Consider the following 24,162-nt stretch of genomic DNA (forward strand, 5'->3'; position numbering starts at 1 on the left):
ATATGTATATATATATATATATGTATACACATATATGTATGTGTATTTTAAATCTAACTCTAATTAATTCAAGGTTATGGATAAATTCATTATTTTCCGCGCATTACTCGCGCGCAGACAAACCGCGGCAGGTTGGATCGCAGACGATATGAATTCTGCAGAGCACCCGTGGGAGCTCTCTCGCGTTTTGAGAGAGAGAGAGAAAATATCCTTTCAAATTGCCTGTGCTCCACGCATTTCCATTAATAAACAAAATGCACGTTGGAAGGGAGGAAAAGCAGTGGCGCAGCTTCGGCGAAAAGGGAATGAGAGGAGGTGGGGGGAAGAGGAGAGGAAGGGTGGGAAGAGGGGGCGCGTGAGAGGGGAAGGGGACAGGAAGAGGAGGCGAGGGATTGTGGGGCGATGCTCCGTCAGACGATTGAGTATGCATAGTACACAAACAAAGCAAAAGCTTTGGATACTCCAGGGGAGATGCACACAAATGCGCAATCGGGTGCTGGGGTCTGCGTGTGCGCGGGTGTATTGCCGATACCGGGCACGTATAAGTGTACTTAACCGTGGCGCTTTTATTTCCTCTCTTTATTTCCCGCGGTTTTCAATTTACGTTATTTATTGCCCTCCACGACCGTCCCAGTCGTCCCGCCGCGTCGGCGTCCCACCGTGATTTTGTGAAAGCACCCCAAACCCTCTGCCTCCGTCAACATACTCACACACAACTGCATGCACGCGCGGGATATATATACGTATATACGTATGTGCATCAAACGCGCGTGCTTTCTAGAACCAACACCATCAGGCATAGCGCGCGCCCCCGTATACGCGATATCCTTTTTTACCTGCGGTACGACGAGCCTGTACGAGGGTCAACGTCATGAAGCCTTTTAAAAACGCTTCGTGCACGTCATAAAAATCTAACCGCACCCGTCGCGCACAGAGAAGCGAACGCATTTTACGCGTTGTACCTTCGAGGAAAAGCCAATCGAGGCAAGGAGGAAACTTAATATGTAACAGAGAGAAGAGGTAAATAAATTAATCAATAAAAAAGAAATAAGAGAAATTATATATATATAAAGAAATTAAACAAAAAAAAGATTCAATTTGGTCTAAATTATTGTGAATTTTTAATTGTTTGTTTATCGGTGGCATTTTATCGCACAAGATTAAATATCTCGGATGAAGAGTTTAATATATCTATTTTTTTCATTTATTTATTTATACAAAATTATATTCATCACACAATTCTAAAAACTGAGTGCAAACGGGTCATCTTTTATTTTTTGATATCAATCGAATCAATACTCGTAAGTCATAATTATAGCAGAACATGTTCAATTCTGATACTTAATCGTTGTCGAACCTTATTTTAATGCAATCAGTAAGCTATAGAACGTAATCTGCGGTTAAATTTTAAAGAACAAAAGCTCTGAAAATTTATACGGCCCTCGTTCCTTGCGGATTTTTATCAAACGAATAAATTTTTAAATCCAATTCATCGTCATTATCATCATCGAAAACTTTCTTGATGTTTTACGTTTCTCGTTACTTCATTATACATTTACCAGATATACTTAAAGTCCCGCGAATATATGCATTTCTCGCGCAAAGGCGCCACTGTATAATTGAAACCAAGCGTACAGTAGAAAGAAATATAAATGCATATTCATGCAACGTGTTGCATGCACCTCGAGTTGAGAGCGTGAGAGCAAACGACACCATGAGAACCACTACGTAAAGGACGTTGTAGGAAATTCTACTCATCTCGAGCGTCTCTTGGCACATATACAATCTAGCTCAGTGCAATGAGTTTAGGTACAAACGGCCCGAGATATATATACGTATATATGTCTACTTCCAGAAGAGTTGACATAGTAGGAAGTAGATACAAAAGTCGCATGAGAGATAAAGAAAGAGAGAGAGAGAGAGAGAGAGAGAGAGAAAAGAGAAGGAAAAAAGAAGGGAGAAGAGAGAGAGAGGGTAGGTAGAGAGGGAGGCAAGACGAAATGAGAGATGACAGAAGAGACCCCGAAATTCTACATCCACGGTGTTTCGCGACCCTTCAACGGGATTTAGAGTAATTATAGCTTTGTTTATTATTGTTAGGCGAGTTGCGCATTGTATAGGAGCTCTCAAACCAACGCGAATTAATCTTTGCTAAGTGGAGCCGATGTGGAACTGGCATTCCCATTTCTCTTCCCTTGCGCCATTCTGCGAGATCCGCGGATGAAAGGTAGCTTCAGAAGAGCCTCGCTCTCTCACCTTCCCCGTCCTGCCTTGCGAACTCCATACTTCTATCATTATCCTATCCTGCCTCCCTTAACTAGCATCTTTCATTAAAGGAAGCCGTCACCATTGTGCCCCAACTTGTACGACTCGATAGACAATGCGACTTTGTCGGACTGCCGCAGATACCGTTCGCGCCGCCGCTTGCTCTTGGATCCCTCCCACGAAATTTCCAGATCTCTAAGTGCTAATTCGCGAGGAAGAGAATATATCCAACAGACGCTATCGTAACGAAGCACCTGGAGCTCTGGAGTCACCGAAAGAAAATGTTAGGCTGGTACTACTATGTTTCGCAATGAACAAGTAACCACGCAATGCGACAAAGTTAAAAGTTTGATGTTGTCACGCGTTTTTGTAAATTCATTAATTCGTAAAGAGATGTAAATTATTTAAAATTTTTTTGTCCAAAAATAAAGGAAAGAATAATTTATAAAATAAAATTAAACAAAGTGTTACGACACTATATAATAATCGTAGTAGTAAACTTGATGTATACATATTTGGGAAAAATGTTCATTTTTCTTAAGCTTAAAGTGTAATATACATTTTTGATACTTGATGCTTTTACTTTTCTAATATTCATTTGTTTTCTTATGTGTTCAACATTATTATTACAAAGGAGTTGTTAAAATCTTTCGGTACATGCATACAACATAAGAGTGATAATTTATAAAGTTAATAAATAAAATAGAAGCAATAAAAATTAATAAAGTAATTAAAATTTAAAGATGTCAGTAAATGTTTGTCTTGGTCGATTTTTTAAAATAGTCTGCAGATAAATTAAATTCGATATTCTTAAAATATGTCGCGGTTGGTGAGAACGGCGGATATTTCAAGTTTGAGAGGGTGAAAATATAATATCTGATATGCACGATTAAACGAAGTGGAGGTACGCCTTAAACGTGTGGGCATGAAAAATGCGCGAGCGTTTTAATCAGCGTCGGCTCCATGGCATGATAATGGGTGGTAACGCCTACTGCATTAGCTCGACTAAAAACAATTAGCCTGATGGCTACCCATGTTTCTCCGTTCGGAATTATTCAAGAACCGCGACGTAGCGATTTCCCTCGTTCCGTCTGAAATCACCGGTCGTGACGCCGTCAACGAGGTTGCGCAATGAGTTTAGTGCCATCACGTTTCTCGACCACAAAGTGAAGAAACATAGAGTAATAAATTCAAAATGTAAAACCAATTCATTTAAATCAAGAAACACTGATGTGTTGACACTTATTACATTATCGTTGTTAAGTTTTTTGTTGTATTTTAGATTTAAATTTTATTCTAGTAAAGTGATAAAATTAAAATATAGTTTTAATTATTGAAATTGAAACTGTCTAAAGAAAATTTGCACGGACAATATTTTTGTAATAATAATAATCTAATTTAAAAGTTGGAGTATTTTGAACAATTTGCCATATTACAAGTGCTCTTCGTATAATCAAATAGAAATATGGTAATTAAAAATGTTCCCCCTATAAAAACATCTTCAAAGTTTATTATTCAAATTATATATTATTAATGTTATATCGTTATGCAAAATAGTCTCATAATTTAGAAAATCATTTCGCTTGTAAATTGTATACAATTTACCTTCCGTGAAAAACAATTAAACACATCGTAAGGTTAATTATGAACGCTTAATTGAAATATTATACTTCGTTTGATAAGTTATATCACTTTATTAGTAAATTTTGTTTGGAATAATCGTCTCCGCACAACGACCACAAATAACTTGTAATCGATCGTTATCAAAACAATGATTCATTTTACTATGTACACATATAGCATTTATTTATAATATTATTACAGCTACGGAATTTTGTCAAGAAAATTATTTAAATCCATGTCCGGTTTCTTTATAAGGCGCTAAACACCAGTATTTTTTGTTAAATGCTGTTTGATTTTTAAGATTAGATTAGAATTTAAAAAAATCATTTTTAATTTCATCTTGTTTATTTTATTACAGCAAATATCCGAGATAACAATCTCATTATAAATATAAATTTGCAATCTCGTTATAAGCATCTACGGTGCATTGATTGACGCACCCTCTGGAAAATTCCAGGAGTATTGCGAATCACATGCGTTCATTATTCTGTTGATGTGCTCATTTTGGGTATCGACAGGTGTACACTAAACTTTTGACATGTTCTTATAGGAAAATATCAGAGCTCGCTTTAAAGAAGCGTCGGATTACTTAACAAAAATTGTTCAATTTAACAAGATCTAACACTCTTTTAAGTTTGTTGCACAATTGTTCAGAATCAATCTGTATATCATTGGTGCTACATATTAATTTTTTTCTAAAACTAATATCATTTATAATATTATTAGTTCGTTTTAGTTTTATATATACATTAGCTATTTTTATTAATAATTGCATCATATGATTGTTTTCTTCAAGCAAAAATAATGACGTTTCCTGAAAGTAGATCAGCAAGAGAAAATATTTAATTTCTCTATTTTATGTTTTTCAAAATAGTAAATTTTATCATGTAAAAATTATTGACAAAATATGAGATATGAAATTGATTGATGTTAAAAGCATATCAAACGATAAAATACTAATATTTCAAATGTTAACAGTTTTCTCGTTCGTTTCTAGATGAAAAGATGGAATGTCCATTTCATGACGCTGAATACGATCGTATTAATTAACCTGCCCATCGAAGTACGATCGGACCTTTCCTTCGTCGAGCACCTGCTTGTCATGTGTTACTACGAAGGACAAGAATCGATTAAACTCCAAATTGAGAGGGGCTGCATTGAATCAACTTATTGTTAGTCATACTAGGTACGTCATGGAACATGACACATTTGTGCGCCGGTCAATCCAGTTTGACACTTCACCGGACAGTTATCTGTTATTCACATTTTTCTTTTTTCTTTTTTTTATTTTTTTGGCAACTGTCGGTTGCTCGGGGGTTAATTGATTGAGTTCCGTTTGTCCGTTTCTGGAACAAATTCGGTATGTCGCGATTGATTAATCTCGCTACTGAGAATTGAAATCTTTCAAAGAAAAGATTTTTTTTCATTATTAATGCAATATTTCTATTTTACAATATTGACAAAGTTAATTTTCTTTCTTACAAATACATTCTTTGACAAAAAAAGTTACCCATCATGTATACGGCATATCTTAAAGCCCACTAATTATATAACGTTATTTCTTATAAAAAACTGAGTTGAAAAGTATATTTTTTAGTTCAGCATTTCTACAATCTCAAAATTTCTACGATCATTTTATATTTATGAGATTGTTATCTCGGATATTTGCTGTAATAAAATAAACAAGATGAAATTAAAAATGATTTTTTAAAATTCTAATCTAACCTTAAAAAATCAAACAGCATTTAACAAAAAATACTGATGTTTAGCGCCTTATAAACAAACCGGACATGGACTTAAATAATTTTCTTGACAAAATTCCGTAGCTGTAATAATATTATAAATAAATGTTTATGTATGTACATAGTAAAATGAATCATCGTTTTGATAACGATCGATTACAAGTTATTTCGTAGTTGTTGTGCGGAGACGATTATTCCAAACAAAGTGATTTACTAATAAAGTGATATAACTTATCAAACGAAGCATAATATTTCAATTAAGCGTTCATAATTAACCTTACGATGTGTTTAATTGTTTTTCACGGGAGGCAAATTATATACAATTTACAAGCAAAATGATTTTCTAAATTATGAGACTATTTCACATAACGATATAACATTAATAATATATAACTTAAATAATAAACTTTGAAGATGTTTTTATAGGGGGAACATTTTTAATTAACATATTTCTATTTGATTATACGAAGAGTACTTGTAATATGGCATATTGTTCAAAATACTCGAACTTTTAAATTAAATTATTATTATTACAAAAATATTGTCCGCGCACTTTTTTAGACAGTTTCAATTTCAATAATTAAAACTATATTTTATCACTTTACTAAAATAAAATTTAAATCTAAAATAAAAAAAGAAAATTAATAACGATAATGTAATAAGTGTCAACACATCAGTGTTTCTTGATTTAATTGAATTGGTTTTACATTTTGAATTTATTTCTCGAGTTATTACTCTATGTTTCTTCACTTTGTGGTCGAGAAACGCGATGGCACTAAACTCATTGCGCAACCTCGTTGACGGCGTCACGACCGGTGATTTCAGACGAAATGATTTAATCAAAAAATCATGAAATATTTTGTTCTACAATGCTCAATAAAGTAATAATTATTGCAATCGTGACCGCTTCATTGAACACTGTAGGAAAAAAATGATTCAGGACTTTTAACAGTTTTTTTACAAGGAATAATGCTATATAATTGATGAACGCAATTTAAGATATTATATAATATAAGATACAATTTCGTAGAATATTCAAAAGAACTTTATTCCTTAATTCATTTCAAATAGATTTTTGAACAAATAATAAAATTATAAATTGCAATAAATAAAATTATAAAGTTATAAAATTTTAAATTGTAATTAAATCGCTGATTTTATCTAAATTTATGACCAAATTTTAGAATAATTTATTTGAATTTGATTGACTCCATCAATCATGAGTCTAATTGAATCTTATAAAATTACATATTATTTTAGAACATTTCGATTTATTTATTAATCTTTGCTTATCCCGAATGGTGTTTTCCCTTATTTTCTTCTGTGACCCATTAATCCAAACATGAATATTGATGTGGCAGGACGAACAAAGGGCCCATCGGTTTTCTCTTACGATTTCTCTTTAATTTCCGCTGTTTCTGTGACGCCGTAGTGACGAACGACGCGGCAGAGGGAGAGAGTAAAAACCACCGTGAACAAAATGAGTTTTCGGAAAATGTAGGTCTGAATATGCGTTTCAAAAGCAGGAAATGGATATTTCATCTTAAACCATACGTTTATCAAAGTAGGTAAAAGGTAGAATCACTTTTAAATATTATAACGTACAAAAAATATATATATACATACATGTATAAATATATGTATATCACACACATACACACACACATGTATAAACCGTCATAATAAAAAATAAGTATATATTTAAAATAAAACTAAGAAAATAATCTTATTATACAGCTTACCTTTTCGAATCTAATCCTTTGCATAACGTCATTTTAACTCTAACATGCAAAAATCAAGTGCAATCTTACCTCTTTAACCTTTTCGCGGCGCTGATTAGTCACATCATCCAGCGGTGGATTAGGCGGTTGAATGACATAAACGCCAGGAATAGACGCGACTGGCGCTTCAACCACCGAAGGCTCGAATTGTTTATGTCTGACATCTAAACGTCGATCTTTATCTTTATCTTTATCTTCGACTTGAGGCTCATTCTGCCCAGGAACCACGTTATTTTGTACCCAGGCCGGATTCAACTGTTCATTACGCTCTTCCGGCGCAACGCCTCGATCGACGACATTCGCGAGATCGCGCCGTATGAATGTTCCGGTTATGAGAAGGAACAGGATCACGGACAGCAGTCCGCTGATCGCTAATCTTTGCATAAGCCTCATGTCGTCTAGACACTTGCCGCAGCTCGACCAGCCGCCTGGAGTCTCGGACTGGATTGCGCTCGTATTGGCAGAGCTATGAAGAGAATGTGAAAGATTCATTTTGTCAAATGTATTAATGACCTTTATGAGAGTGTTTACTGATGTAACGGCAATCACAGCGATTACATACGAAAGTGTAAAAAGCACAAGCTTTATTTGTCTGCATATATGCAATAATTTAATTATAATTACCAGATTCGAATATTCAATATTCAATACCTTTTTAGACTCAAATTTCTTTTTTATTTCAAAACATTTTATTTAAAAAAAAATTAAAATTTAATTATTTGAAGAATGTAATTAAAATTTCTGCTAAATTGATGTTCAAATTTCATCACGTCATTTGAGCAATTTTAACGCTAATCGATCACGAAGACCAATTTAAAGAGAATGTTGCCGTACATCAGAAATTACAAGTATGAATCATAGCCACAGTACCTCGTGGTACTTACTTGCAAACCACCTGTTAAACGTAATTCGAGCACGGCGGCGAATAAATATATGCGATTTTTTTTTCCAAGTCCTTACAATCGGTAAAGCTTTTTCAGATTGCTCCTTGGAAATAACTAATCCGACAAAATTAAGCCGATTAGGCCTCACAATTATCAGCAACTGCGAAGAAAAAGCATTTCACGCTAGTCGAAATCTCGACGAAAAGCAGGATTTTTCGAATGATCAATGATAGTCTGCAGTTAGCGTTATGTTTGAAATCGCCCGAAACTATATCGCCGGCAAGTTCGTTGACTCGAATCGCAAGGCTGATCCACTCAAGCGAAGGTTATTTTTTCGGGGAGAACGATTACATCAAAGCGTCGCGAAAAAAATATTAAAAGCGATGTATACGCCAAGTGCTGCGAGGGATGGCGAGCAGTATCGCCGATCGAGAAAGGAAGGTGAGCGGAGGTACGAAGAGGTGAGGAGAATCAAAGAAGGCGAGATAGTTTGGAGATTCCGAAGTCTCTGCCGAAATGTGATCACTGCATTTTTTATCGAGCCCGAGGGATCGCGAACGGTTTCTTCGGTCCTCCCTGCATCGAGACCCTGCGTGCATTTTATCGCCCGGTCGCTGCAGGCGTTACACCTGCAGATCTCGATTTTCTTTCCTTTTTTTGCTACGCAACGTGCCTTTCAGCGCGGCCTAAAATCTTCCCGTTCTGCCCGCTCGTTCGTTATCTATTTCCCGGTCAGAGAACAATTTAAAATTGAGAGTTTTAAGAATAATTTTCGATCATACGATCATCGATGAACATAATCGAGATTCATTCGCAATTCTTTTCTGCATTTGAAAGAGATTTTATTATTGCGAATCACATCTGAAAGACAAGAATACTTCTTTGATGCAGAATGTTCGTTATTTTTATGATACTTGAATATATTAAAATATATTTATTAAATATATATTATTAAGATATTATGGTTTTTGAAATTATATTATTGTCTAATTACAATGTAATTGTAAGAAAAATTGTTTATCACTTCGCACAGAAATACATTTTTCCAGCAGAAATAACTATTTTACATTCTGTTTGAGAATAAGTAGCTATTCTAATGGTATTAATGCGGTTGCCGTGCGACATACTAATAAGGCTACGCGATCATTTATCAGACGTAATGTACTGTTAGAATCGAACGACACAATCTCGCTTCACTTCATTACTAAAACAGCAAATTAGGTAAAATCGAATTCTACAAAATATTACATTTTAAATTATTCACAAGGCCGCGAGTTTGTAGCCCGATATCTGTCAATACTGCAAAATATCGAGGCAGAAAGTTTGAGATATCGAAGTTCAGGTACAGCAGAGGTAACGTTCCAACGTTGATTCAAGTCGATCGTAAGCGATGGTCGAGATAGAAAAAAGAGAGCGAGACGGAAAGAGAAGAATTTCGCGCAGAAAAAAGGATGCAAAGGATAAAAGAAAGAGAGAAAAAGACAGAAGAAAAGGGCGAGCAAAAAGGCAAGACCAAAAGAGACAGAGAGAGAGAGAGAGAGAGAGAGAGAGAGAGAGAGAGAGAGAGCACGTGATCGCGAGAGAAGAAAAGAGGAGCAGAGGGGGAAGATAAATTGTCGAAGCTGCACTCGGTGGCCAATAAATTGCGCGGCACAGCCCCGAGGTTACCAAGATTGCTACGTGTCACATTCTTGCGAAAAATTGGACCGATGGAAGTATCTTAAAGCCAGGCAAATACGCGTCACGAATGGACACGTACGTGAATACGTCAGACCACCCACCCAATTGTGAAATTATAGGCAAAAATAATGGGTATTGCGTCCGTTCCTCGAGTCTTCGGTAAATACAGCGCAAATCTACTTCCTTCTTCCGTCTTATCATACATTTGAAAGGACATAAGGCAGCTTTTCCATTAATCATTGATATTACGTGCCAGAGCAGTACAGTGTCACATAAAGAAATGTTGAAATGTAGAATTGCTTTGTGAATGACTTTTTAAAGTCATTTTTACGCTGTTCTGACCGATAAATCACATTTAAAAACTTATATTAAGATTATTCAAAAATATCCCTCTATTATGCAAAAGTAAATAAGAAGCTTTGAAAAATTTTTTAGAACGATAATATTATATGAAGCTATTTATAAAAGTAATTACACAGTTTCTATGATTTAATTTTTATTTAATTTAATTTTATTTTTTCTATTCATTTAATAATTTCATGACTTTTCAATTTAATAATGATATGTATTTAAAATTTAATGACAAGGAAATTAGAAGAACTTCTATATTCTTGTCATTATTTAAAAAATATTTTAACTGTTTGTGCTGAATTTTCATTCTTTAATACACCAATTGCTACGTCATTTATATATGGATAATGCATAAAATTTGCAAGGGTTATTCATTTATGATTTTATTTATAAATTATATATAAATTACATTATATATAAATTACATTAAGCTATTAAAATAAATATTAAATATATTATAAAATAAAATATTAAAATGATACATCAAATTTGTTAAGTTCAATGTCAAAATCTGGTTAAACAGTTAAACAATTAATTATTATAATACACAAATAATGACTCTATATTCATGTATGTTCTGTGCATGAAACGACGTAATCATCCTTCGAGACAGGAGCTTCTTCGCTGAGATGCAGAATTGCTCTTTTTTGATTTTATTATTCCCGAAGGATAAGCGATCGCCATAAAAGTCGTATCTCTTGGTACATCGAGTTCAATGAGGCACACGAAGCGAAGAGGAGAATCGCGCGCTACTAAGGAAGAAGATAAAGAGGAAGAAAAAAAAAACAAGTACGAGAAATAAGAGACGCAAGAGTAAGAGCGAGACGTCGAAAGGTTAGCGGGTGGTTCAACCAATCTTCCACTTCGTCCGAGGTTTTACGAAGGGGGTAACAAATAGGGGTGGCAGAGAGGAAGGACGATAGCCGAGGAGGCGGCGGGAGCACTCCGGGAGTTTACGAGAGGATCGGTGCATGAACACGTCAAGGTGGGGCCTGGGGCACACCGATGGTAATACCGTCCCGAATGTCCAGCGCGTGTGTGAATTCGTATAGATGCATGTGTGCGCGTGTGATATACGTATACACGGAAAGGGGCCTTGGAATCTGCCCAAGTCGAGTGTCGAGGCACACTGTACCTCGCACTCTGAATACCCGGCATTAAAGCCAACTATAACGCTCTTCGGATCTCGATTATCGGCGATTTCACCTTTGAGGGCAAGATATACGACTTCGGTATAGGGAATGCCACTATAAAGATCGTCTGATAGTTACACTTTTTTAGAATAAAAATTAATATATTTGACCGATGTATTGCCTCCACGCTATAAGTACTAATTTTTTATATAAGGCTCCAATGTTAACCAATTCTAAAAAATTGATACAATTAATTTGCGCTGTAATTATAGCGAATAAGACATAGGCAGTTCTTTTGAACTGATGAGAAACGAATCATTATTAACCTGTCTCGAGCACAGTACTCTCCAGTTGCGAAAAATTGTAGTTTTTTTTTTATATAACTTTTGCTATAATTCCTTCTTCCGAGTACACTGCTTGCGTGACGTATCCTAGCATTTGTTCCCGGCGTACTTCGTAATTTACTCAGTGCGTTTGCATGTTTTATGGACGTTATATAAAACGTCGGAAATATACGGCGTCTCAAATATTTAAAGTTCACTGGGGAATACGAGGCGAGACCTTCTCGCTCCCCTATCCTAGCTACGTTTGAAATTTCCACAGTCAATCTCTCTTTGCGCCTTCCTCGCCGCTTCGTATCCCGTCCCGCTTCGTCCCTCCTCAGAAACCCGTCACGGCGTGCAAGTCTGCAGAAGCTCCGATGGAAGTTTGCTTTCGTAAGCGAACGTACCGCTTCTCTAACTAGTGCAAACGGAAACAGCTGAGAAAGAGAGAGAGAGGGAGAAAGAGAGAGAGAGAAAGGGAGAAGGAAAGAGAGAGAGAGAGAGGTGGGGAAGGAGAGGAAGAGAGTCCAGCCGGTGATTCCTGAGTAGGATCGGTGGTGCATACTAGCAAATCGTACCTAAACTCCGAGGTTTGATTCCGCCTCACTCCCCGTTGATGCAGCCTGAGACTTTGGCCCGGAGGTATGTCTACTTAGTTTGCCAACTCATTACCCAATTATCGTTATAAGATCAGAAACCAGTCCGACTTCGTAGCAAAAGCGAATCGGAGTACTCGCGTGGAAATCTAAAGCAATGCTAATTGCGCCCTTTCGATTCGAGAGGCCTCGTTAGATATCGCGGCAACGGGGATATTTAAAAATAAAGTTTCGAGCAAAGCTTCCCACTTATTTTTACATTCGTATAATTGCATCGATCTCGTACGAGAATAGAGAGAGAGAGAGAGAGAGAGAGAACGAGAGATAGGATCGCAAAACAATTTCTCACTATTATTTCGCACGACGATATCCAAATGCGCTATTAATTAAATCAGTCGCAGGCAGAATTAAGTTTTTATGCACGTTAATCGATACGACCATTAAGCCTCAGATGAATGCGGAATTGTAATTAACGATCCTCGTCAGCGGCCACTCTGCCGGCGTTACACATTTATGCCTGTCCGTAAATAGGTAGGTATGCGCGCGTGTAGATTTGTGTGCACACAGGGAAAGCGGGATGACCGAAGACAATGCGGGTAACGTGTTAATCCCAGGATACCGCGTGTTTATCGTGGTTCGTCCGAGCGCCTCGAGGCTGCAGTTGGGTTCCTACGGTTCCTTCGTATACCTCCGAGGTATCAAGGATCCAAGCTTTGTCACTGTTCGTGGTACCGAAGTCACCAACATCCGTGGCCACTAACTTACGTCGCGCGATTAAGTCAAGGACTTCCCCTACTTCGTACCTACATCGAGTAGCGCCACGAGACATATATCTGCCACGTTTCCAGCCACGGTGATTTATGTATTATACAGCAGAGGCTCCACATTATTTCACTCGCGTCTAAAAATAATTCGACATATTCGGGATACCGGATGTTGCCGGGAGCATGCACATACCTACTTCATAGCAATGTATAACGTTATATTGATATCTCATTATCGGCACTGTAGCGATTTTGTTAAATGCCATTGTACTGATTGGCGTTAATATCGTTAGTGACAGTTTATGTGGTTATTACATTGCACAATATTAAACTGGTATCGAAATTACGCAAACAACCGTGTACACGTCGTTAATTAGCTTATAATTTCCACCGCGCACGAGTATCGAATTTTTAACGAAATAATCACACATGATAACGGCGTGAATCGAATATTATCGGTAATCAAGCTTCGATTAATTATTACCGCACGCCACCGAGATTTCTATGCGAAGATAATGTAAAATACCAACGTTGCACTTTCATAAATGCCAAATAATATTAGTAAAAATGTACGTCCATATTCTAGTGACATAAATATCAAGATTGTATTATACGTTAATGTAAACGTTTCGTTCCGAGGATAAATTAAAGCCTTGTTACTGCATGGAAATTAGATATACTAATATCGGATATCGAATTGAGGAGAAGGAGATGGAACTTGCGAAAGAAACTTTCCGATGCTAACGGTCGTGGAGCTTGGAAATTTCATCACGACCTAACACAAAGATACGATAGATGATTAACAAGGTGTCTCGCCGACGCGGGGTCGTTGGCTCGTAAAGTTAGTTGATACAATGCGACGTGCGAGGCAAGCTGCCTTAGTTGGCTTCTATGTCTTACGTACGGTTTCTGTCGGATACGAATTCATCTTGAGTCGAGCAGAATGCAACCGCTGCGCGGCAGCGCCGGTCGTTCCATTAAACGATAATCTTCTCGTTGACCGAGGCGCCTAAAGTCATTAAGTCTCCGAATTCGCATAAATCGCTTTGACTGACACACCGCGGAATTACATTTAATTTTAACGGCAACGAGAGAGACTGAAAAACAGCACTGTGTATACAAGTCTAATTCGATTTGATTAATGTTGAGCAAACTTACGTTTATTAGATTTGGTTTAATTGGGAAATATGTTAATAAGTGAATGTACAGTAAACATTCGATGGAATAATTGTATTCCGGGATTTAATTCCCGTACGGTAGCATGCGGCAGCATAAATATTCGTTTTTGCGATTACTAAATGTATGACATAAAGCAGTACATCTTGTTTCACAGTGCTGTGCATTCGAGATCAGTGGAGCGTCACACAAGTAAAGCGAACCGTTCGACATACATTATTCAATTAGAATGCGATGGGGGAGTCGTGCGAATGACATTGGGGGAAAGCAGTGGAACACAAGTCGAGAACCAAATTTAATTTCGCGTTCCCGTAGCGGATGGGATAAAAACTCGGACTCTGAGATACGTGTGTGATAAAATTGCCTGCCTGAAAAAGTCCGTTATGCCAAGGGACGGTCGTTATTCCAGTCAGATTTCAATCATTGTAACTGTGAGTAGCAGTTAAAACGGTCACTTTGTCGAATCAAAAGCCATCAAATTAAAATGTGAGGCACACAAGACCAGATTAATTATCTTCGTCTTCAAAATGTGTAAGAAAAAATATTTTTAGATTATTATGTTACTGTGTATAATTAAAACACACATACACAATTACCAACGTTCGTTATTATTTTACAATATTCTTAAAAACGTTAAAATTCAGATATTAAGAAATATTTTTATAAATTAGAAGATATAAGTGTGGAGATTACGTCTCACAGATTGCAATAGGTTTCACTCGACTGTACACTGCAAATAGTTTCAGACTCAACTAAAGCGCAGTCATCGAGAGTCCAATAATACTTTCTCGATCAATCTTTGAGAGCGGAGCGAAACAATGCTGATATAAATGTTGAACGAGAAGAAGCACCGCCTTTAGAAGAGCGTACAATAAATTTTGAATTTAATGCATCATTTATGATTGTACAATCGAATCTTCCAACCTGTTGTGTGATAATAATTTATATATTCGAAAGAGAATTTCTCGTTTGATATTTTTGCAAACAAAAACTTAATGAATTTGTTCGACACAATAGAGAGTCAAAATAGAGAGATATTATAGAAAAATGTTTAATAAAATTTCTACCAAATAAATTTATTCTTAGTGAGCTTATATTAAACACGACTATTCAATTAGTCATTGTTTGGGCTCACGAGGAAGCTCATAAAGGACTAAAAACGATCAGAGAGCGAATATCGCGAACGCACGCGACGAATTTAAATTTGGCACAGGTCGTTCGCCTGCTTCCATTCCTCACATTACACGACTGCAAGAGACTATCCAACCTGTTGGCCCGAGATCGCGTACCAGAGACATGAAACCCTCATTCAACTTTCACGTTTCATGTAATAAAAAAAGATTTGACAGTTTACACATGTTACTGTCTACTTTGTTATTGTCTATTAAATTTATGTTTGAAGTTATTTTTAAATTTATAAATTAAAATATCATCTATTTAACTGACGGAGTCAGAGATTATTTCTTGGTTGTCATATAATTATGCAAGTTTTATAAAAAGGTTATAAAAAAGACATTTACTCGTACCACGATATACCTATAAATTTCATAAAAAGGAATATCTTACGTCTCTACTAGAAGTATTAAAATTATTGTCGTTGATGTATTACTAGAAAACAATTAATTAAATAAGTAAATTACTAAATTATTATATTATTATTATTTTATATATTTATACGTTTATACAAAATTAAAAATTAAACGGAAAATATTGTGGTTAAATCTACGATCAAAATACAAATCAAAATATGTTTACTAATATGTTTATACATACAAAAGTATGATTATTCGAAGTTAACAAAACAAAGAGAGGTGCAATTATAATCATAATATCGATTTTATAGTTTAAATAGATTGAATCTTCTTACAATTAGTAAGAAAAAAATCATTTAGTTTTTATCAATTATAACTTGCACAATTGAATCGATTAGGAGATAGGTGTATCTAGTTGGCAACTGCAATTGGACGATCGCCAAGATATGAAGCTTTACACCTCTGGATAATAGAAATCGAAGAATGCGATTCTTGAGCAATGAAACTAAGATGCCAGTGTAAATTCATTGAACCCAATAGCTCGCAAATTAAGATAATAAACAATTGAAAGAGTCATGTACAATTAAAATTTTTATAATACATGTATTTCAAATTTATAATCAAATAATATAGATCATTTATCTTTTCAAAATAAAAAAGGTAAAGGATGGATAAAATAATCGAATTTTGGCCTTTATCCTTTTTTATGAATGTTTTCTTATATATGTATACATATACGTATATAAGATCTATATTCATTTTAATGTTTTTAAATTTAATATTTAAAAAATTTATCATTTTCTATGAATTTATACAATTTATTCGCATGCGTTGGCGAATCACTTAATACATTACCAACAGTTAAAGAGAGTTAATCAATTATTTAAAGTAGGATTAGATCAGACTTAATGTTATATCGAGAATAAATACTAATATTGTAAATAATATTAATTGGTAGTAATATTTATTGGTATATCGAATAAATTCTTGTAATTTGCAAGTAATCTCAGCCAAAATAAGTCCATTTGCAGATTTACGTTTCGAAGAGGTACAAAATCTCGCTTTCGCATGGGCCACTGTTGCATCGTTATTAAAATAGTCCCGACGACACTTAATCATGAGATCCGCAATATGAAATACACGAGCTGTTTCCAGCCGCAATTTCCGCTAGCGTTTTCGTACACTTGACTTTCAACCGTGCTCGCCATTTTTAAAGTATTATCCGCTGACAAAGTAGATTATACGCACGTTTGTAACAATCTTCCTCTCGACTCGACACGTAATAATATAATAATAATCATTAAATATCTGTTAATATCGCCATGAAAATTTTAATCAATCTGTTAAACTCTGCAGTTTACTAAATGCACAGAACTAATGTGTTAATATTCATGAATCATTTAATTAATCAAATTTTTCCGTTGGAAAAAATTTGACTTTTGTACCTTTATTTTCGTAACCGCGTTTATGTTTGATAATAGAAATTAGCACATTAAAAAGCTTTTAATACTTTTTTCCGTGGGGAAAAAAATATTGAAAGCGTAGTTATTCCTATACAAAAGTGGGGTGTCATTCTTCATTGGCATTCTTCGAAACAAGAATAGAAAGATAGAAAATGTATTTCAGTATTGTCAAATGTCAAAGTATGACAAGCGTAATAGACAAGTTGACGTTCCTCCATGCTGGGTGTCGTGGCATAAATAACGTTACAAGCGCCGACGACTCATAAATTCGTGCTCGCATGTCCCTTCGTTTCTCGGCTTTCACAGTTCTTTTTTATTTTATTTATGATCACTGCGACTTATCGAAAGACTATCGACACTTTTTAACTTTCTAAGAAAGCTATAACTCCGAACAGATTCATATGATAATAATGTTTGTACGTAGTATAATAATGCGAGAAAATGATTATAAAGATATTATAAGAAATAAAGATTATAAGATTATAAGAGAAAGAAACTATGAACAAACAAAAAATTATTTTTTACTGCTTGTTTTAAAACATATACTAAGAAATTCGCAAAAGTTTCACGGAAACAATTAACGGAAATTAAGAAATAATTCATTAATTATTAATTGAACAATAACAAAACTTTGTATATTATCAGGTTTAAAAATATTTTTGTAAATATAAATGTGACGAAATAATATTTTAAATTTAATAATTGTTATTTGTTTTTTTTAACTCTTATAAGATATGCTTTACTGAAATATCTTGCAGAAATGGAAAGGGTTGTCAAGAATTCTCACAAGAGTTGTAGTGGGAGTGGTCGATTACATGGAAGTACAACGAAAAGCTACAATGACTAATTAGACGAGTTCGAAGTCCCAGGTCGACGAGGATCTTAAGGAACTCATCGAGTCACAGAACATCTCAAGAAGCTTTATGTTGAATAAGAGAAGTTTCAAGATGAAAATACGAGGTACGTCTTTTAAAAAATTACTATTAAATGAGAGATAATAAGAAAGAAAATATATAATTATAATATAACAAAAAATAATATATTTTTTTTGTTGCAGTCTCAAGTAAAACAATATTTTTTATGTTTCGGTAAAAATATTATATTTGAAAGATAGCTGGGTTAAATTTACCGAAATTCAGAATGTATGTGTGCACAGTTAAAAATCTATATATTCTAATAACGTACATTTATATTTTCTGATAAAAGTTGTTCATACCGCAAATACGTTGATAGTTTTCCATTAAAATTTTTCAGATTACAAAAGAGAAATTAAATTGTATATATTTATAAAATAAAGATAATTTTTGAGTCTAGAAATTATTAAAAATATTGTAATTTATAATGTTTAAAAAATAATTTAACTGTCTTTCAAAGAATAATATATTATAGGGCTAAAAAAATTTAGAAAAATTAAACCATTAGAAATATTTTTATGCGATATTGCTAAATATATATATAGCAACTTTTTCTTTTTAAATATGTTAAATTGTGATTTTTGAACCTAATCATTTTACAATAAAAGCATATATGTTTGCTTTAAAAAATATACGCTTATTGCAATTGTAATTGTATTCATGCGAATTCAAGAAATTCCTTGCAGCTAATTTTAATAATAAATATCGTTCAAGTATCTTAAAATTCACGAGTTTCGTTTCATTCTCACTACGTTCGCTGCATTTTACTTACTCGCATGTTTAATCGCTTCATAATTAAAAAGATTCCGGAGAATGAGTATACTCGCTTTTAAAGCACATTCCAGAAATTGCAAAGAAAGGAATTTTGCAAGTTTTAAATAAGCTACGCTCTCCAACTTTTATCCATCCTTTCCCATTCATATAACATTTAATAAATCTGATTTAATTCACGAATCGGGAGCAATTTTAAAGAGGTTCCTGTTAGCGTCGACGACGTTCGTATGAAAGCATTCCATTGGAATTTCAAAGGTACAAGGCACAAGAATCTCACGGTATCTCCAAGGGCTTCGCGGTCACGCTCCGGGTGGTGCTTTCGATCCGCGTTTCCGAAACGATAAAGATTCGCCGGAGATTACAAAAATTCCTGAGCGTGTAAGAGTACAAACGATCGGCGGCACATCGAATCCAGGAACGACGGCATCCTCCGCATCCCACTCAACGTATCCGAATGGCTCCAAGGGACACCGAAGGAACCGCGAAGCGTTCGTTGTACCCACAAGCTCAACGGAGCTCACTCGACTTGCATCAGACGTGCTCTATGACCATGTCGACCCCGGGTACCCTCGTAATCGCTATCGAAGCGATTTATCTTGATCCGCGTGCGAAATAAAAGGAGGGCGAACGCGCACGAGGATGAGGAGAGCGAAGGGAAAGAATTTGCAGAACGGTTCGTGAGATCGTTGAACCGGCACGACGCGGCGTCTCGACTACGATCGATTCGGTTCGACATTGGACATAATAATTGTGCACTGCTTGTTTCGAATTAATCCGAATTTCTTATTTGTTGCAGAGGACACAATGTTTCTTTCCTTTTTCTTTTTCAGAGAAAAAATTAAATCAGCATAAAAAAATTATTTTATATCCTTTAATAATAATTTTAATAATTAAACCTTAATTATATTTAATCATTTGTCGGTAATGTTCTGTAATAATTAAAAATATGATAGAATTGGTTGTATTATTAATAATAATAAGACTCTCTTTCGCTTTCTGTAGTTTTATGTGTGATCAAGTACCTATTATCTATTTAAATCATGCATAGATAGACGACAAACGTAAATGAAAAATGTAATTGAAAAATGTATTAGGCTATAATTTATGATTAGAGAAAGATTCAAAATGCATCCATAGTCTCTTTCTGTTAAAAAGCCGCGATCGTATCCTTCACAAATGCGCTTCACAAATTGGAATAAAGGAGTTCCTCTGGAGAGAAATACGGGATGACGGTTGTTTTGATCACGACGTAGAAGAGAAAGTAGGTCACAAATGATATGATGACATCCGGTTTCATGAAGCCGACCGTAACATTTTCATACTAACATTTCCAAAGATTTATGAAGAGAATTCATTTTCGCGCGAAGTTATACAACGTCATATTGTCTCGATAAGTCTGAATGCATTGCTTCAAATTATAAAAACTTCGTCAGGACAAAGCAAATATTTATCAGTTAACTGTAAATATTAAGAGATCTGATTATACTTTTTGTTAGAATCAATGTTTACATTGTAAATATTAAATTTACATAAAAAGTATGCAACATATCCATTAGCTAATGAAAAACTAAATAATTCCCATTTCTACAATCCTTTTAAATATTGTTTCATTTTATAAATATATTAATCAATCATGTATCTAAAGAAGAATTTTTCTACGTGCACAATTTTTATTATCTTTATACATGCAATAAATAATAAAAAATATGTGATTATATATGATATTTATTAATGATATTTATTGTGCGTTGTATATTTTCTATATAATTAAAAATTTATTTACAAGTCATTTGCGAATAAATAACAAACTAAAAATTTTACTCATAAAAAAATCTGAAAACGAATATTGATTGCAATTATCAATATTAAAAAGACTTTTTAATCTAAAAATCATCATCTGTTGATAATATTAAATAAGAGCGACAAAGTCTTTAATTAAAAGATTTAATTAACGAAAATAAGACTAATAAATAGTAATCTTTCATTTTTGCATAGATATCATTGCAAAGATAAGACGTCTAAAATTTAATCATCTAGTCTGAACCAAAATGTTAATGACCCCTGATAATTATTCAACACAACCGATTTTAATATCTCCACGATACATATATAAAGATTAATTAATATATTTGTAATAATTACACATCTCAGTCGTAAATCGATATGATAAGATACCGATTAAATTTAACAAAATGAAAATTTATACAATGAAGCTACCATAACTGTAAAACCTTGAATTAGTCATTTTATAGATATTATTTAATAATTTTATAAAAGCTTTTCTTTTTCTAGAGAAATATTCTATTTATTTATTTTATTTTAAAACTTTTTAATAAATATTTACTACCTATTTCATTTGGACTTTAGAGTAATTCAGTTATTTTAGAGTAACTTTGTTAGTTAATACTTACTCAATTTAAGATAGATAGCAGTCAAGGGAAAGTTGAGTACAATTAATTATAAGTAAATAAAGCTTTTCTTTTTCTAAAGAAATATTCTATTTATTTGTTTTATTTTAAAACTTTTTAACAAATATTTACTACTTATTTCATTTGGATACTTTAGAATAATTCAATTATTTTAGAGTAACTTTGTTAGTTAATGCTTATTCAATTTAAAATAGATAGCAGTCAAGATAGCAGGAAAGTTGAATACGATTAATTATAAGTAAATGACTATTGATTAAAGACACTATCGGAATTACAATTAGCTTTCAATACTAGAAACACGGCTAAAGGCGATATCTGTCCATACTCCAACACCACAAATTGTCTATGGACCATATCGTATTACGTATCCGACATTTTACGAGCAAACTTGCGACCCCGAGTTTCCAGCAACATGCTGCTTCCATCACATAGTTGTGGTCATGATACCCGAATCGAATGTGGCTTGTATGCGGCTCATGTGTACGATGCGCACGTTGCATACTTTGAAACTAGAATTCGTGAAACGTTTTCAAACTTGCTCTGTAACCGTAAAATTTTTTCGGCGCAGATATTTCACTTTATTTTATTCTTTATCGTGCTGCATTCCTTTTTTCAAAAAGAAACAAACATGTTCGATTACTTCTAAACAGAAAATTTTTATATGTTAAAACATATATGTAAGCTTATTTATTAACAAATGTTGGTCTATTAATATTAAATAGAAAATAAAAAACTAGAATAAGAATATGAAAATTAGATGAAATAAAAAGATACCTGCACGAAAATAAATTTAAAAGATTTTAATTTTATAGATTTTTGCACATGCATGTTTTTAATATAATTATTAATAGTATTCTCAATTTTGTATGTGCGTGCATTTATACTGTTATGCATTTATACAATTTGTTCACCTTTTTTATCGCGTAGGAAGATATCACAAAATTTTATAAAAATTCAGCGGAGCATGTATATTTCAATGAATATCACCAAAGAATCTTGCATATCGCGCGCCAGGAATAGCTTGCTGTTATTATTATGTCTGTCGTGTCGACTAGTGTCGACAATTCTCGAAAACAAACTCCGAGGAATGCGGCATTTTATCTAGTATCTCGTGTTCAAATGGCACGTGCAACCACGTTTATACGTGCGTATACGCGTAGCACATCTTCCTAGATGCCCATACACGTTCCAAAGAAATCGATTCATATCGCGCTTGTGGTTTCGATACGGGATTATATACAAGGGATTATGCTGTGATATTTGCGCAAGAAGCATATAGCCGTCGTGCTTTCAAGCGTCCACTAACATCGCGAGATAATATATCTATGAATTTTTAATTTTCAATGTGATGTAAAAAAGAGACTTGCGCACCGAAAGAACGATTTTGTTAAAATCTAAAAATTTTGCTAGATACAGATCTGAAAATAATTTTTTGTTGAATTATCAAGATAATTTGTTGGAATATTAAAACTGATAAGCATTGCTATAAAACATTTTGATATTCTAGCAATCATTTTGGCTATCGCACAAAATTATTTTGATTATTGAACAAAAATTATTTTCAGATCTGGATTCAGCAAAATAGTTCTTTCCGTGCGCGATCGACGTTGTTACACTCCCCGATATTAGACTTCCGCATAATTAAATGCCTGACCGTGGCATGTATCAGGTCGACATTCCACAGTTATACCTATAATCGTCACATCGTTTCTAGTAACGCTCGTTCCATACATACACATACATGGTTTTTTAGGCGATTATCGGCTAACTTACTCCGACAGCGATTTAAGTTGGGCTTTGCGGTTCGGCGTGTCGAACGGACGTGAACGAGCCGTTCGTTATAAATACCCCGGCAAAACGGTGCCATTAATCAACCCCGTTCTTCGTCGCGCACGAGAATGCTAGACGTTCTGGTAGACCGCTTTGCCGGGCGCATTCGCTAATAAATGTTTCACGGTGACATGTACACCGGCGACGTTCTCTGCGGTTCAACGCCACTGCCATTCTACAGTAATCGGAACGTCCGTCCAAGCGCATCCCGCTTACTCCTTCGTTTATACCAATGTGAAGCGACTGCCGACTTCGCGATCCATAATGTCAAAGTCTACGCATTAGGATGACTGCAGAAATCTGCAGTTTAATGCATTGTCAACTGTAAGACAGCACAGTTATTGTATAATAAATATTAGAGAATTTAAAATTCTTTTTAAAACTCTTTTATATTCTAATCAATTATATTATTCTAATCCGAGGGATCAACCACTACTAAAAAAATGTACAGTAATTGCTAATTATGGCAATACAACACACTTTATTGCTAGTATTGCTTTCGTATTGTCAGTAATATTACCATCTATTACCTCATGTATACTGCCACCTATTGCACAATATTGTCAAGTATTGCTCAAGGTATTGCTATGTATTGATAGCTAATATTCACCCAAAAAAAATAATTTTAATATTAGTGGAATCCGCTAAATCTTAGAGGATTTTATTCTTGTATATGGCCTCAAGAGGAATCCTCTGAAATTAAGAGGAAAATATTCTGTGCACAATATTCTAATAGTTAGAATAATTTCGTCTTGCATTTACAGTACAAATCTTGTACTGTAAATCTATATTTATAATGCACATTATTTGTACTGTAGTTTTCAGTATGTATGAATAACGGAACGCAGTCTTACGTTTGTTTTTGCAAATGCAGCGCAACTACTTCAATCAATTGTCACGAC

The 24,162-nt window shown here is 34.4% G+C and overlaps 1 protein-coding gene and 1 long non-coding RNA gene across 4 annotated transcripts in view; one reads left to right on the forward strand and one right to left on the reverse strand.

The window, feature by feature from the left end:
* LOC105458093 overlaps window positions 1-18,592 on the forward strand; it is a 21,886-nt gene extending 3,294 nt beyond the window's left edge. Inside the window, exons 2-3 of the long non-coding RNA XR_975487.1 lie at window positions 18,072-18,273; window positions 18,371-18,592. This is a non-coding gene — a long non-coding RNA (uncharacterized LOC105458093). The remainder of the gene's footprint in view (window positions 1-18,071; window positions 18,274-18,370) is intronic.
* LOC105458087 overlaps window positions 1-24,162 on the reverse strand; it is a 328,659-nt gene that overhangs the window by 9,524 nt on the left and 294,973 nt on the right. The gene's annotated exons all lie outside the window — the stretch shown is intronic.

The sequence above is a fragment of the Wasmannia auropunctata genome, unplaced genomic scaffold (assembly GCF_000956235.1).
Source record: "Wasmannia auropunctata unplaced genomic scaffold, wasmannia.A_1.0 LD334694.1, whole genome shotgun sequence".
Taxonomy (NCBI): Eukaryota; Metazoa; Arthropoda; class Insecta; order Hymenoptera; family Formicidae; genus Wasmannia; species Wasmannia auropunctata.